Here is an 11,901-nt window from a genome sequence, read left to right as displayed (position 1 = left end):
ACAAAAAAGTACCCGTTGACATCCGGAAACTGGTTGTTGACCTGAAGAATGACGGTAAAAGCTTGTCCGAAATTTATTTATTTGCTTGTCTTCGAATTACGCATAGAAAAGTAAAACGGCCATGATCGTCGGTTCAGTATATCCTTCAGAACTTTAAGAAGACTAACTCTCTGGAGAATAATCGTATAAGCTGAAGGTTGGTTTGATCCTATTTTCGGGTCAGAACCAAACAATCATATATTTATATTCCTGTAGACGCGTAATATGACTGATAAATCTTTATATTTTTCTCCGTGAAGTCAAGTTTTCGGTGCCATTTGCGCTGAAAGCACCCCACACCATTACATGGCCACCACCGTGCTTAACTGTCGGTCGCAAATATTTCGGATCCAATTCAGTATTTGGATTACGCTATACTCTTACATGTCCGTCAGACCCAAAAATATTAAATTTGTTTTCGTCAGTGAATATAACGTTTTGTCAGAACTCTTCCGGTTCCAGGACATACTTTTGAGCGTATTCCAGCCACTTTTTCTTATTCTTAGCAGATATAAACGGCTTCTTAAGAGCAACACGACCTCGATACTTTAAGGATTAACCTGTTAGACGTTTAAGGAACCTGTATGTTTTCAGAATTCTTCGGGCTGTCAGCTCTGCGACGTAGTTCCACCTCCCCGTGGTGCAGAGTGGAAACGTGTCTGCAAGTCCGGCGTATTGCAGATGTACGGCCAAGAGAACTACACCAAACCCACTAGAGGCCGTCGACGGGTCCCGCCAAACCCGCGCGGAAGAAGTGGTGCACCCGGGTACTTAGGTACCAGTACTTGGGTGTGAGCGTGATGGTCCAACACGCTGTCGGGGGGTCATGACCCTGATATGCGGATGCGACCGGAGGGAGAGCGATCGCCAACTTGTTTTGCGCTTCGGTGGGTATAGACCCGTCTCGCAAAATGAGTAGATGCGCAAAGTGGTGGCCAATGGTGGGCCGATCACCTAGGGACGTGTTTACACGTCAGTGTCTGAGAGGCACATTTTGCCGGAGGTGTCAGGGTTCGACACGCGTTTCGGGAATTGTTGCACCCGAACCGCGAGTGTGACCTGATGAGGGCGTTCTATAGCTCGATCTGCGCTTCGGGTGGTCAAGCGCCCGACTTGAAGATCGGGTAGTTGCGCTGAGTGGTGACTTAAGTCAACACTATTTGTGAGTTCGGAGGAGTCTGAGTCCTACACGTGGCCTAGGGGGCTTACCCCCCCTACCCGCGTGTTTGAACAGAGAAAGTGCCGTCGACAACTCGCTTTGTGTTTCTGGATCTTGGACTGGATTCACAAAGTTAGTAGTTGCGCTACGTGGGGACCTCATTCACACGATGAGATGTCGGGTCCTAACTCGTCAGAGGAGGGGTCGCGCATCGAGTTGTGTTAGAATGAGGCTATGCTATCAGAGGGTTCGGAAACGAGTATTGCCTTGGAGCGCACTAGCGCGAAATGACCTCCCACTATTGAAGCAAAGTGTGTCAAACAGTTCGAGGTGGGAACAAAGGTCAGTGGCCCCAGGTGGACTTTATGGCGTAGGGGGTACAGTGTTCCTTAACATTGTATCATGAGTCGTCCAATTGCACCCATGGACCCAGAGTAGCAAACTGGGGGGACGCGGTGGCTCGCCGTGCCTTGGAATGCAATCCGTAAAATGGATTTACCACCTGGGTTAACAACTAATAAAAAAAAAGGCTGTCAGCTAGTTTCGGGGCAATGATTTAAGGATTATGACTGATTTCCCTGACAATGATGCGATGGTGACGATCCGTAAGCTTCAGTTTGCGGCCTCTTCCTGGAGTAGTCTCCAGGGAGTAAGTCTTCTTAATGTTCTGAAGGACATACTGAACCGACGACCGTGGCCGTTTTATCAAACCTTCAATTTTGGACTAGCTTTTACCCTCAGTCTTCAGCTCAGCAATCAGTTTCCGGATGTTAACGCTTATTTTTTTGTGAGGAGCAGACATTTTCTTGTTAATTTTTGTGGATTTAATTAACAGGAAACTGTCTACTTCTCACAAAAAAATACCCGTTTACATCCGGAAACAAGAAAATCTACTGATTTATGCTAGATAAAGTTCATTTTACCGTATTTGTCGCTCAGACCACTGGATATTGTCTTTGCTGAGATTCAACTCACGTTTCTGCGTTTGACAGACTGACACATAACTGTTTACTTGACTAATATTTGACAAAAGCCTCAGTGTACGGACAATTTTTTGACGTCGTTTTTGGAACTTTCTATACAAAATGAATTGGATTATTTTTAAGGATTAAATCATAAACATTTTTAATACTGATCTACAAAAAGGACTAGTTTCTGCAGCGAATGATGTAATTGTAGTATTTTTATTGACTGAAAAAGTGCACTTTTTGATTGTTTGGATTTCAAGGTACGTGCTGTACGGACAATTTTTTGATACAGTGTATGTACAAAATGAAAAAATTAGAAACTCTATGTAGCGTATAAAAACTGAGTTGAAGTTTCAGATCTGGAAAAACAAAAATTCAGAGATCAATTGTAAGAAAATCATCTTTGTACTGAGGTTAGAAACTTCAGTTCTCTTTTTAAAGCATTTGCTTCACATTAATGTTGAAATTTGGTTTTTAATGCTGTCTAGGAAATGAAACTGAATTTCAATTATTTTAATAAATTTAATTAAATTTAGGAAGGTTTAGCAAAGCACACCAGGTCAGCTAGTATGTATATAAAATAGTTTCTTAAGTTCTCGTCCAAATCCCAAACTTTTGGACGACAACTTAAGTAGCTTTTTATATACATATTTTAAGTGCATTGAACATTTTTTGTTCAAATTTCAACTAACGTGTTTTGATAAGTATTAAAAAAGGATTTAAATACAACTCGAGTTTTTAAAATAGTTATATATGTAGTGAGCTTTCATAAACTTTTCTTTGTTTTTTTTTTTGGAAAAATATCGTCAAATTTAGGTATACAAAAATTCTATGTTCTTTAGCTGTGAGAAAATTCAATAAATATGAGTATTTCCACTCATACACCAAACTCATGAATAAAGGTGCACAAAAGTTCAAAAATGAATAAAAAAAACTAACTTCACCGGATATTCCCAATTACCGCATCACTAATAACAGGATCAGATCGGTAAACTATCAAGAAAAGTACCAGCGCAAAGAGGATTGTTTTTATGGATTTATTTTTCGTTTAATAATGCGTTTATCGTGTTATTAATACGAGTCGCTTCATTGCATCCAGTCGTTCCCATACGAATGGCGCACATCTCTTTGGATGGAGCCAACTTTGCCATGGACGGTAGATCCCATTATCTGACTGACTTCTAGCCAATTGCCTACGCAAGCCAGGCACTCACAAACTCGAAAGGTATTTAGACGCGCGGAAATCCCGTTTGATCCCCGAGCCCAGAACAGCTTTGCTTCTACATATATCTGAAACGACTAGCAACAATAATGTCAAACGGTTGTTTTTGACCGCATGTATCGTCCTGTCTGAGTCGTGAGTTTATTTCCAATGCATCGGAACTGGTTTGTGCCAAACCGCTATTCCGGGACCATCTGTAGCCTTTAGTTGCCGATAGATGTGAAAAATTCTAAAATGCTGCGAGCTTCTGACACCATTAGATTAAAGTGACTTTTAGGAACATTAGGTACCTAGTAATATTTTAGTCGTTTAAAAAACTGTGGATAATACTCATGATAAAAAGAAATTATCAACAATACATTTGAACTGAAATTTAAAATTAAAATTAATTGCTCACAATAACCATGTGAAAATTTAAAAAAAAAATCAACTTGTTCTAGCCATCCTAATACGGTGACAATCGGATGCAATCTGGAACGAGCGGGCGGGATTCCTGCATTTGTGGACAGATGTTGCGAATTTCAACTGGGAAGGAATGAAACAAATTAGGACTGCACGAAGCTGTACCACCTATCGTAAAAATGAAGATTGCTCGTTTGAGATTAGCGGAATATTTTAGCACCTCTAAAATGGAAACCGAGAGTTTGTGGTCTAGCTAGATTCGAGTGCGTTCTTACTAGGTATCTACAGTTAATTTCGATGCGGGAAGATCAAGTGAAGCGTTTCCAAAACATAAACCATTTTTATACTGTTAATCTTTTGAATGGTATTCTTTAAAATCGATTGATATTAGGTATACCACTAACGGAATTGTTGAAAAACTAACCTGATTATAAGCGATAATTTTCTGCCTCATGTGCAAAAGCTTAAAGAATGAAATTTTGAACATAGTTCGTTCAAGTATTTAAAATGTCTACAAACAGTTTTAGGCTAGATCGTCAAACTAAACTTGAAAAAAATTGGTATGACCAACTGTTTTTAACAAGAAGAGTGATAAAATAACTTCTGCATACTGAGATAATAGAATATACTCCTCCCCGACGGGGAATTGAACCCCGGTCTCCCACGTGACAGGCGGGGATACTAACCACTATACTATCGAGGAATTGTGACTATTTCTTCGTTCGATTATGATCTTGCAGAGAGATTAGATTCAGGTTTCATAAATTTGTTATTACATGTCACCACTAAAGTTCATACTGAATCATTGCGATTAGCGACGACAAGAAAATGGAATAATGCTCCCATATGCATGCCAATTAACGCTCTAGAACTCAACTTTTTTTCGAAAAAAAAATCACAGGAGCTAAGTATCATGATTTTAAACCACTTTTGTTCTACGGAAAACTTCAAAGTTTACGTAAGTTTTTTGACAATATTTATATAAATTGCATAAGAAAAGGGCTAAAGAACTTGACTTTCAATTCTTTTTTGGTAGTTGTTTTGACACACTTGAACCTTGAATCCCAGAAAAATAAAACACACTTGAACCATTTTTTTCTTAGTTTTGAAATGTTTTAACACTGATCCATAACTATATTTTTACGTAATTTTTGTTGAAAACTGTCAAATAACTAAGATATTTCAACTTATAAAAAGTAAATATTTTGACTTTTTTTTTTCAAATTGCTGTCCAAACCCGTTTTTAGACATGGTTTATGTTTCATCTCCCCTTCCTAACTTAGGGTTTTTTTTCTCAAAAACTGAATCCAGAATGGTGGTAAGTCTTGGACCTAACTGCCAATCATTTTTTTAAGATCAGAAAACAAATTCACCAAGAATTTCTGCGGCTATAAAAGTAATAAAATATCATGACAATTTTGATAAAATGTTTACAATCAAACCAAAACGTTAAGGTTGTTTTATACATATATTAACTTCAAAAATCAAAAGAAAAGTTAATCGATGGAGCCTTGAGTGTAAACTGAACGCATTTTTGCATGTTGCCCTCCATCAAAGTCTTTACAGTGTCATCCGGTACCATTTGTTAATTTTTTTTTTTCTCAACATGTCCTTCTCGTCTTTTACTCGTCTTGCTCTTCCGAAGTTCCCGCTTCATTATTGCCCAGTATTGCTTTAGCGGGCTCAGCTCCGGACAGTTTTGCAGGTTCATGTCCTTTGGAACAAAATGAATGGGCCTAATACCATTTCAGGACACTTTTAGAATAGTGGCATGATTAGGGAATTTTTCCAGCACGTATCCGGGCCGGACAAACCGGGCAATTTTTGTATCAAAACCTGGCAAAATCCGGGCATTCAATTTCAAATTGACGACCATGAATCCGGGCATTATCCGGGCAAATTTTGTCAAAACTCAGAAATTCCTCAACAAAACTCAACCATAAAAAATTTAAAAAAAATTGTTTTTATCAAAACTTATCGATATATTTTAAACCGTATTGCAAAAAACTTCTCAAAATTGTTTTTATAAAACTTGCTAAAAATCGTTTTGAGGGTGTTTGTTGTTTTTTTTTTGCTTAATTAACCAAATAAAGTGAACAAATCCGGGCAAAATCCGGGCATTTTTCAATGAAATCCGGGCAACCGGGCCGGTCCGGACTGTTCTCGAATTTAATATTGAATATCCGGGCAAACCCGGATAAAATCGGTCAATCTGGCAACCTTAGGCATGATGCCAAATCTGGCCAAAATAGCGAAGCTTCGTCGTGCTGCTGCAAGAACGGAGAAAGGCTAGGGTTACCATACGTGCTCTTTTGATAGTACTTGTATTCTTTTTCTATCGAGAAATCAGCGAAAAATCTGACCAAAGTCCAGGCTTTTCTCTTGACAATTCAAGAGAAAACGTGAAAAATCAACAAATGAAAAATTATTATTTATTGAGTCACATCAGCAGTGTTCAATTCAAATTTTACATTTCTAAAAAATGTTTGCCCATTTATTTTGATGAAACAAGCTCAAAAAATCATACATAATGTAAAAAAATTAGTTAAGGTTTAGATTTTGCTTAGATTTTGATAAATCCGGGCAGTTTTCCTCGATATCTGGGAAACCGGGCCGGACCGTTTTTTATTCTTTGAAAAAGCAGGCAATCTAGAATGCTTAGGCATACGTCCTTCCTTTTACTCCCAAAAAATTGACAGTATTTTAATGACTTTTATAAATTCAGATTTTTTAAAAAAATTTTCCTTACTTATTTGGAATTTGTTTGTTGTACTCTTTTTAGCACTGCGGGATATGGTACCCTAAGAAAGGCGCTTCTCGAGGCACTCAGATTTTTAGATCACTTCATTTACTATGCCCTTTGTCAGGAAAAGCGCACTCCTCAGTCCGCAAGACAAATGGCCTGCCAAACGAGATATTTGGAGGCGAACTTCGACATTTTCTTCTGCTTAAGTATTTGTCGTCCACATCGTACTTGCTCTTGCCGGTGGAAATCTTCAACCCTAGAATTTGCTTAAAATCGGCTTTTATATACGTTTCGTCGTCCATCACACAGCAGCCATATTATGTCAGCATTTTCTCGTAGAGCTTTGGTGCCCGAGTTTCGTAGTTTGAGAAGTTCTGTAGGGGAAAAGTTCATATAACGCCCCATGTGGCTTATACGCGCCACCTTTGTTTTGAAGAATCTGAAACATTTGAAGCCTGCAAAATATTACCAATTTGTTCTAAATGCTGTGATTGGTCATGGCAAGTATGAATTTTTCCTTAAAATGCCCCTGTGTCGTGATAATTTCACAATTTAGGTTTTTCATCATTTTGATCTAAATTTTAAAACACTTTCAATAAGGTGTCACCAAGCAGAGAAAAACGAATAAGACAATATTTTCTGACACATCGATAGAGGAGAATCTAAACTATGATTTTATGCTAAAAATTATACTGAACTCGCAAAGGTATGCTTTTTATGGGTATGCTCTATCACGGCCCATGCGCTCGTTATAACGCGCCAATCGTAATAGGCTGAAAATCGCATTATTTTTGAAAAAGGCCAATTTTCGTTGAAAATGAACAAAAAGTCTAAAACCATATTTTGAGCGTTAATTTAGCCCAAAAAATCTACTTTGCATTTTTTTCAAAGTTTTGATTATTCCATTTTGATTTTCTTTTCAGTCAAAGTGTCTGTAAGTATTGGTGTGTTTTTGGTCTTCGGCTGCTTTCGGGTGTGTTCGGCTGCTAGGCGCATATTGAATACACAGCGGCGCGTATTTGCAACACAGTTTTGTTCTGTGGCTTTGAATATGGTTTTTAAAAATCAAGTTTTTGAAGCAACTATAGCAATTTAAGTAATAAAATATCATAGGCATTTGTAGAAAACACTTTTCTTCGACGATTGCACCCATTTTTAACACAATTTGTACGTGGAATACATAGAAAATCAGCGATTCGCTTAGGTGGCGCATAATAGGGCATGTTCCCCTACCTTGTATATATGTTGTCCAGCTCTCTTCTTAGCATTCTGGACGTAGCTCTGCGACATGGCGATCTTTTTAGCCAAATCACGGCTTGAGGCGTTGGGATTTGCTTTAATCATCCGCTTCACCTTTCCTTCCGTCTTTTTGTTCTCTGGTCCCGATTTTCTCCCAGTTCCTTTCCCGTGGTCCAACGTCAACCACTCCTGAAACCGTTCCAACACTCTGGAGATGATTGAATAAAGAATGTTAACATCAACATTTTTCCCAACTGCCAGTGCGAAAATTCAGGAAATTCCAGGTGTTTGGAAAGAATTTGTTCTCTCGACTCATGTTGGTTCACCTCCATTTTTGTTGAATCGATAAACACGACTTCGAGTTTGTCAGCATGTAAGCAATACACATCAATGAGAAAGTGTGCAAAATTGGGTTGATTTTTACCCAATGGTAAAAAAGTTAAGCCCTGTTGAATGTGTTACAATAATTTCGTGTTCGTTCTTTTTGCTATATATGTAGCTCAGACTTGCAGAACTTACACGAAAAATAAAAAAAAGTTAAAATTTACCGAGAAGTGAGGTGGATTTTTTTACCTTTTTCTCATTCACCTAGCAAAAAGTTAAATTTTACCTTTTAATTTAATTTACCTCGAAAAAAGGTAAATTGTACCTTTTTCGCATTCACCAAACAAAAAAAGTAAATAATACCGTTTTCCCATTCACTGATTTTAAAGGTAAATGCTTGTTGGTTTGGTTGGTCTCTTCAATAAAAATAAAACAAAAACCATGTTCATTAAAAAATTGATTTTACTTTACATAAACAGTGATTTCAATCTTATATTTATTGTTGGAATGTATCGCCGTTTCAAAAAAAAATGTTCAGTCAAGTCCTTTTTAAGCCTGGCTCGTAGCAATTCAGCTTTGCGTTCTTCCGATCCACCATTTACTCATCCATGCCCTCCTCTGCTCGGCTAATCGGGTCAGGTCCGTCTTTTCTGGAATGATACCTGGAGGATCGTGTGGAATACACCTCGAATCTCTGTGCGCCAATCTGAAACAAAAGCAAAGTAAAGGGTGATACGGTCAAAATTTGGTCAAGGAAAAAGCGTGTTGGTGAAATCGTTTATTTAAGAAATCAAATTATATTTCTTTTTCAAGATTAATTAGTATAAAGTTCAGGAAAAAATATTCAGTTAGGCTTCCGTGTTTCCAAATCCGAATTGCTGGGCCCTACGCTTAACCCCTGCCATCAGATTTTCTACAGCCACCTTGTCCACCTTCTTCGCCGCAGAAAGCCAGTTTTGCCTTGAACTGCTGCTCGTTCTTAGCAGTTTTTTTGGTCTTCTTTAGGTTCCACTTGACAATAGCCCGTTGTTGGCGGCGTACCACTCCATGGCCTTAATACCCTAATGTCAAGATGCCAAATCCGGCCAAAACAGTACGGAACAACCGTGTTTCTTCAGGAAAGGCAGCAGACGTTTATTCAAACACTCTTTCACGTAAATTTCTTGGTTGACAGTCCCGGAAGCTATGAAAATGCTGCTTTTCAAGCTACAGGTACAGATGGCTTGCCAAACCAGATATTTCTTCGCGAACTTTGACAGTTTCATGTGCTTGAAAATATCTGCTACCTTTCCCCTCCCTTTTGCCATATAAAACTCCTGTCCCAGAAGCTGCTTGTAGTCGGCTTTGACGTAGGTTTCGTCGTCCATTACCTCGCAGTCAAACTTCAACAGCATCGTCGTGTACAGCCTCCGGGATCGCGCTTTGGCCGTCGTATTTTGTTTATCATCGCGATTTGGAGTCACTACTTTCTTATAAGTCGATAGTCCGGTTCGTTTTTTGGCTCGATGCACGGTTGTAGACGAAACACCCTGCTTATTTGCGGCATCTCGGAGAGGGAGGTTGGGGTTACGCTTGAAACTACCGGCAACTCTGTTTGTCGTCTCAGCGGCTTCCGGTTTTCGATTTCCCCCCGATCCAGTCTTCTTGGCTGTCGACAAACGTTCTCCAAACACTTTAATTACATTTGTAACGGTTGATTTGGCAACTTTTAGCGATTTTGCCAGCTTTGCGTGCAAGTAGTTCGGATTTTCGCGATGCGCGAGCAAAATTTTGATACGCTGCTCTTCTTCCTTGGACGGCATTTTGACAACTGAAGAGTGAATTACAAAATCAAAATAAGAGCAACATTCTACACACACACACACACACTTTAAAAATGAGGGGTATTAAGGTTTTTAAATGCAAAACTGAAAGAAATACGTGAAGTTGATATTGACCCAATTTTAACCGCATCACCCTTTATTATGACGAGAACCCGCATAACTAATTGATATCTGATAATGAAAGAAAACACTTTCCATTCTGTTCCGATTTTCGCATATTGCGCACGAAGCAAAACTTGTTCCTGAATGACAAAACAGCTTAACCTCAATTTCGGCAAATAGGTACTTTTTTTTCGAGAGGAATTGTACCGTTTTGTGTAGCTCAATCCAGGTCAACTTCACCTTGCTACGAGATAAGATTTACCATTTTAGGATTCAACTTTTTTCTCGGTAAATTGTACCTTTTTCCAGCTCGATTCAGGTAAACTTCAACTCGCGGTGAGGTGAGTTTCACCTCGAAAAGGTAGAAGTTACCTTGTCGGCTTCCACGAGTGTTCACCTTGCTTTTTCGGTAAATTCTACCTTTTTATTATTTTTCGTGTATTTTTAAAATAATAAGGAACAAGTTTGTAGAAAATTTTTATACGATACGAGTTTACTGCGGAGTGCGGTGAGATATTCGCAATTTGTGATTTTTTTGCATTTCGTCGATATTTCGTGTACGGTTTAACTGGTTTACTAAATTTCAAAAAAAAAATATCAAACTGACTGATCCATGTTTCTAATAAAACTTTTGTTGCATTTTATGGCTCGCGAAATCGATCTACATATATCAGAGCTTGAAGAACAATTAGTTAAAGAACGTACTTTTGTCTCTGGAAGTACGATGGTTGAAGTGAAATACTACGTAAATTTAGTAGTTCTCACGGAAAATTTATTGTAATTTCGGAGATAAAATTTTTCGCCTCCATTATCCTTTTTTACATCTCACTAGATTATATAATTTTGCATATGCACATCAGACCGCTGCAAGTATGGAAAACAATAATTGTTAAAAAAAACTGCTTTGTCTAGCTAATAAATTTGTTGATTTCCTTGCAAAAATATTTCATCAAATTATTGAAAGCTCTAGCAAGCAAAGTGTGCCATTTTTATATACTTTTGATTGGATTTGGTTTTTTAAATTTAAAAATGGTAATAGCTTTTTAATGAAATATTTAGCTTCTCCTTCTGTTAGCAACAAGTCAAACTTAAGAATAAGATGTAAAACCAAAAATTGAAGTCAAACTTCATTTCAAGCTTTTCTGAAATTCCTGAATGATTTAATATGCGAAAATGCTTGGTGACTCAAAAAGTCTCGGAAAAACATGGATGCCAAAAGGCAATTTTTGCAGCGGTCTAGAACATGCTGATTGATCATGATAAATTGTCAAAATTGTTTGCGATCTTGCAAAAATCTTGAGCGTGGAAGGTTAAATACGAGAAAATTGTCGAAGTATCGATGTCGTTATCAAAATTGTTGTTTTTTTAATTTTTTGTTCCATCAGAAGAAAAAATTGAAAATAAAATTAGTGATTGATTTTTCATCACAGGTACATTTTTGACTGAATATATGGGTAATAAAATAAATGTTCCGTCCCTTTTCAAAGCATAAAGCTAAAGGGTATCAAATTATTCTGCAAAATATACTCCTCCCCGACGGGGAATCGAACCCCGGTCTCCCGCGTGACAGGCGGGGATACTGACCTCTATACTATCGAGGAATTGTTGCAGAATTGACAGCCGGTAGATTTTTTCACCGGTCTCAAAAGAGTGAGCCGGATATTGTTCACCAAAACGTAAACGTGCTAATGTAATGCTCAATCGGTAGATTCAACGCTATAAATATACACTAGAAGATAACATGTGTACATGTGAAATTGAAACCAACCCACGCCAGTCAATCGGACGTGTGATGAATCAACCAGTGCTGGGGTAGTTTAAAATAGATTTTTCTTTTCATTGATAATTAGCATCATTGAGATTTATGAGGTGCAATG

At 38.1% G+C, this 11,901-nt stretch overlaps 2 non-coding genes across 2 annotated transcripts; both read right to left on the bottom strand.

Annotated features, from left to right (window-relative positions):
• Positions 1-4,421: 4,421 nt before the first annotated feature.
• Trnad-guc (transfer RNA aspartic acid (anticodon GUC)) lies at positions 4,422-4,493 on the bottom strand. Its single transcript has one exon. It is a non-coding gene; the product is annotated as a tRNA-Asp (tRNA).
• Positions 4,494-11,553: 7,060 nt separating this feature from the next.
• On the bottom strand, positions 11,554-11,625 carry Trnad-guc (transfer RNA aspartic acid (anticodon GUC)). Its single transcript has one exon. It is a non-coding gene; the product is annotated as a tRNA-Asp (tRNA).
• Between the last annotated feature and the right edge of the window lie 276 nt (positions 11,626-11,901).

The sequence above is a fragment of the Uranotaenia lowii genome, chromosome 3 (genome assembly GCF_029784155.1).
Source record: "Uranotaenia lowii strain MFRU-FL chromosome 3, ASM2978415v1, whole genome shotgun sequence".
NCBI classification, from domain to species: Eukaryota; Metazoa; Arthropoda; class Insecta; order Diptera; family Culicidae; genus Uranotaenia; species Uranotaenia lowii.
This window is presented reverse-complemented; position numbering and strand designations above follow the sequence as displayed.